We start from the raw sequence: 6,000 nt of genomic DNA, 5'->3' as shown, positions 1-6,000 counted from the left end.
AAAAAGTCCTGTTTACTTTGGAACGCACCTTGTATATGCTAAAGTGATCGGATATGAACAATTTCTTCGGAGATTTCTAGAAGATATCTCGTCAAATGAAAAAGTTGTCCATGACAGCACTTGATTCCGATTCAATCAGATCGTTATGTTCATAAGGCAGCTATATGCTCGTATATTGTTTCGATATAGGAGGCTCCGAAGAAACTCTTTGGGGAGAAAACAACATATGCAAGATTTCAGATCGATATCTTAAAAACTGAGGGACTACTTCGCGTATGTACAGACAGACAGACAGGTGGTCATGACTAAATCAACTGAGCCCTCCACGGTGACAATTTATATACAAGTATGTATTTTATAGGATCTCCGACGTCTCCTTCCTGGTACAATATTACAAAAATCGTCTCACTCAGGGTTCACTCGGTGTAATGCTCACCCAAAAGCAACCTATTTTAAACCACTCAAAAAGTAATTCGATAAACCACAGGAAATATTCTGCATATAATCATATACCATATGAGTATGTATGCACCACAATCGCGAATAACTGTGCCCCATCCCAAATGTACTCTATAATTATATGTATGTATGTCTGTTCATGATATGTCAGTCTGTAACTAAACCCGAGCAGACTAATGACAGTTGGCAACAACTTGCCGGCACACGTTCAGTGTTTTCTCTGACAGCGAACAGATTTAATTGATCAGGTAGTATTACAAGTATCGATAAATAAAAGAACAAGCATAGCTAACAAGTACAACAAACATAAGCTTATCGCCTGTGAAATAAGTCAAATGAATTACTAAACACTTTCTGGCAGCAATGGCAATTTGGGTAGACAACTGATGTGTGTGATACTATCGCATTCATCTACATATGTACATGCACACATGCATATATATATACATATGTACATGCATACGTACTCACCGCCGATATCACGAGTAACTGTTTGAATGAGACCAATCACTAATGAAGTTGACAGGTTTAATTAGTTGGGAACAATTGCATTGGAAAACTTTCATCCACTGTATAAATTAGTGTTCGAACTTGGGCAGTTTAGCATTTGATTGCTTATCAATACATATCATTAAATATGAATTCGAGCATATGTATGTATGTTCGTTTACATACGTTCGCGCATATGCTTTTATGATATGTTTGTAGGCTTGTGTTCATGTGTATGTACATGAAAGGGGAATTTTTCTAAGTCTTAAAGAATTTAAAGCAAAGGTCTTTGCGTTAAGTCAACAAAAATTGCCAAAAACATATAAATTTAATTTTGGTATTTTGGAGGGGTTTTCAAAATTTTTCTTTTACGTTATTTATGATAGCACACAAAATAATAATGTATTTCAAACCAATTCTTAAATTCTAAAGATCTAATATGTTGTTGCAACAAATTAAAATTATTCATTTTATCTAAATAGATCAGCTGATTTTTCGTGAGGCCACGAATGATCGCGCTTGGACAGCTAAAGGCGTTTGTTCGTGTGATACTCAGAACTCCGAGGTATGGATCCGGAAGACCGTCGCATATTCCCTAAAGTCAGTCACAATGTTTTTTGAGGCGACTAATATCTATATATTTCCAAATAATCTTCCACCCGTTAGTCTCATGATAGCTGAACGAAGAAGGAGAAAGTGCGACAATAAACATATTTTCACCTAATCATCCAATCTTGGCAAGAGATCTTTCGCAACCGCATCGCTGAGCTCACGTGAGGCTCCTAGATCCAACGCCCGAATACACAAAGACAGGGGAACACCTGCTTGTGCTCATTCTGATGGAATTTGAGTAAGCGTGCCCTTTCTTACTCATCGGCTTTACAGTTTCCGACGAATAAAATTATAAAACGTTAAAATCGTCGATAATTACATAAGATTATATATTTAGAAGATGAACAGAAGACTTTTAATAGTTTAAAAAAAGCGTTATAAGTATCTTATAACAGAGAAATTACAAATTCTTCAATACCATTTTGGTTATTGGTGAGGCCGCTTGTTTCAAAATAAATGTGTTCCCGAAACATTTCTTTTGAAGCTTGACAACTGGAAAAGTCGATTTCCGAAAAAACTCTTTTTCCAATAACAATTTCCCAACAATGCTTAAAACATATTGGAAATCTGGATATGTATTTCATATTTCGGGATATATCATACCTCTTTATAAGCTTAATTGTTCACCGATGTGTTATCTATCCTTGTAGTATTTCCAGATAGAAAAATTTCCTTAAGAATGGCCGTCTCTTTAAAATAGTTTTATTTGCATTTGAGAATCTGTTTTTTTCAGATTCTCAAAGAGCAATTGGTTAGACTTTCTCTTCAATACAATATATATCAAAATCTCAGGTTTTGATATAATAACGGGAAATTCAGATGTCTTCGAAGTGAATCGGCTGCTCCATTTTTTTAGTCATCATCCCATGTCAAAAATTAAGTATTAAGAGTTAACTATCCAAAAAAGTTAGTATCAGTTCCAATACCTTCAAAATTTAGATTTTTTAAAGTGTATATATGTATAACTTTACGGCTTATTTTATTTTGGAAAGGGTATATAAGGTTTGGCTCGAAACCAGATAAAATGCATATAGCATAAACACTAGGGTGTTTTTATACCCTATATATGCGAACTAGTCCTTTAGTTTTTAAGATATCGTTTTGAACGCCATTTTCTTTTCAAGAAGCTGCTCATTTGCCGATATCTGACCACTATAACATATAGCTGCCATACAAACTGAACGATCGGAATCAAGTTCTTGTATGGAAAACTTTCACATTTGACAATGTATCTTCACAAAAGTTGGCACAGGTTATTTTCTAAGATAATAATGTAATATCGGAAGAAATTGTTCAGATCGGCTCACTATAGCATATAGCTGCCATACAAACCGAACGATCGGAATCAAGGGCTTGCATTCTTCTGACATGGATTACTGCTTAAGGTAATAATATAATCTCCGAAAAAATTTTTCAGATCGGATTACTATATTATATAGCTTCCATACAAACTGAACACATAGTTACTAAAAGAAATGCACCTGTGAAGGGTATATTAGCTTCAGTGCAGCCAAAGTTAACGTTTTTTCTTGTTGAGTTATCGATTGCAGTTTTTCACATGTCCTTTTCTCCACAAGAAGCAGCTCATTTGTCGGAACCTCCGATAGCGGGCATTATAGCTTATAGCTCTCATACAAACTGAATGATCAAAATCAAGTTCATGTATGTATGTAAGCCGAGATTTCAGATTTAATTATACATAGTATGTATATAGTTACTATAAGAATAATACCACTGTTTGACGCTGTCGAAGTTAACGCGTGTTCTTCTTTCAGTTGCTTATTTGAAAATTTAAGTTACGTTTATATAATATATGTGGCATACATTTTTGAGCTCTGTCGTCTTGAGCTGAAAAATATTCAATATTTCAAAGTTACATTTAGTATCATGACCGTTTCGTCAAGAAAAGATTGTTTGTCGTAATCAAGTCGTATTTGCGAACACACTCTAATTATCCATATGCAGAAATTTTCTGAAGTAATTTTCATTTAACCTCTTGATTGTTTAGCACATATATATTCGTATATGAATATGTTTGAAGATATGTAACGGGTGGAACAACATTTATTTTTTTTCGAAAATGAGTTATACGAGTACATATGTATCTGTTTGTACTTGTATATATTTTGTTCGAAACTGCACTAACTACTTTTTAATCACATTTTTTAAAAAAGTTAATTAAAATTTGACATCTAAAATAAAATATTCGCTTGCCTCAAAGTGTAAGTGTCGACTTCAAACAAATCTTTGAACACACTTCCTTCCTTAAGCAGATAAATTTCGGCTACAAAACAACTCAAATGTCAGATTTCAAATGGGCGCTCGTTCTTGAAGCACCCTGTATCAACAGTCGCCCCTTGGCGCTCGTAAACAAAATGCTGTAATGCGATAGGGATTATGTTTGTAAGTATTGTGTGCAAGATTGGCTAAATACAAACATCTAACAGCAAACATATTCAGTTATGTATATGTAAATATATATGGCTCCGAATGCATGTGGGTGTGCGTGTGCGTGTATGTGGGAGTCTAAGAAAATGAGTTTTACGCACATTTTGCCGAATGAGATTGTTCGTCTATTGCAAGGATCACATGAAAGCTGGCAAGAAGGACAATAGCGCTTGTAATACAAAACAATGTTTTGGCTTCGTAGTTGTTGGTGTTGTTGTTATTTGCGTAATGGTAATAGAAGTCAGTTACATATTTGGCTATTTGTTGCAGTGGCAACAATAATTTTGTTGTTCTCTAAGATTTTCCTCATTGCTGAGTAACAAGAAAACACTTGACATGTATTTATGTGTGTGTGTGTATATGTTTGTTGGTGTATTTGTAGATTTCTACTATATACTATATATGAGTATGTATCTATATAACGACATAGTTCAGCAAGGGTGGCATCGAAAATCCATTCCTATCCTGTTGATGAGCTGCTGGAGAGTAGCTAAGCTTGTGAGTGCAATTCTTGATATTTTGAAATTTGATCCACAGTCTGGCTTATAATATGTTAAAAGACATAAACTCGAAGCATTGTGTGATTATAAAATCTAGGCATGCATATACATATGTATGTAAGCATTGCATTATGCTTTTAGTCAAGCTAAAGGGTTTAAGTAAATTAGGTGGACTTTATAATAACCTTTGATTGGAGTGCTGAGTTCAGGGGAAAAGTTAGGTTAATTGTAAAGAAAACCCGTTGTCTTCGTTTCACCTTTAGATATGAAAAAGATTTTAGACAAGAAATTGATTTGTCGATTCTCCGATATCTCGAAAAACTTCACTTTACGGTCATCCAAAATTATTTTGTGGACTTTCTTGATGTTTTTGTCGGTAGCAACCTCCTTTGATCGTCCACAGTCTTTCACCACGTCTAAGCGTAGCATACTAATACTTGATGGTTGATTTACTGGGGCAGTGTCCGGAAACTCGTCATTAAGCCAAGTTTTTGCTTTAACTATAATCAAAATGATTTAGTTAACAAACTAATGGCCCGACTATCAAATTTAATAGATTCTAGTAGCGCCATCTATACGTCAGGCCGGAGGTTTTCAATTGATCTGCTACCGTAGCGATCGAAGTTTGCTCATTTAATTGGTTAAAGTGTTCATAGTTCCAAAGTCTGTTATGAAAACTTTTCAATTTCGTTTCAAAAGTTCTTGGCTTCCTCTTCACTTTAATAACACAGCTGTAGTACCTTCCACTTAATTTAAACAATAATTTTTAAGTCAATATTTATGACCAAGTTGATTATCTATTGGTTTTTTGCCTTCACACTTGCGCCAACACGGCCACTTTCTTTCCAACATTTCCAGCTATACCATCGGACATATTTATAGATTTGCAATAATTTCAAACACACACCTCCTCACACGTGTATATAGATATTTATTTGCACAATTACTACATGTTGCACAATGAGTATGTATCTAGTATATATACGAAATTAAAGGGTTGCAAGAATTAATTCACGCTATGAATGCAACAGAGAATTTATGAATTCATCTCATAACTCGAGTTAAGCGCCGACGCTGAGTTGGAATTATGTGAATGCAGATACAGAGAAGACATTGTGAGTTGCTGTTTATCGCTAGCAGGTAGACTCAGCTCATTCATCTCATAAACAAACCCAACTCACACTCATATCATCAACCAGCAGTGAATGCAAAGCGTTAGCGTTCGCTTAGTAGTGGAATAGTGTGTGATCGTCACTTATTGTTATGTGAATTCATTGTTTCTCTCATTCTTTTAACAGAACAGTGTGCACCCATAGTGTTCAGCTAAGCAAGCAAATAGAGAAGATAAACGGAAGGGTTTTCCCCAGAACATGTTTGCCTGCATTGTACTGGCCGTAGACGCTTAACCGAGACAGTTTATTAAATATTTAAATTCGTCATTTGTTTTGTGTATACTGTGACTGGAAATGAACGCGAATGTAACTAATAAAAA

This window comes from Bactrocera dorsalis, chromosome 5, assembly GCF_023373825.1.
Source record: "Bactrocera dorsalis isolate Fly_Bdor chromosome 5, ASM2337382v1, whole genome shotgun sequence".
Lineage (NCBI taxonomy): Eukaryota > Metazoa > Arthropoda > Insecta > Diptera > Tephritidae > Bactrocera > Bactrocera dorsalis.
Note: the sequence above shows the minus strand (reverse complement) of the source record.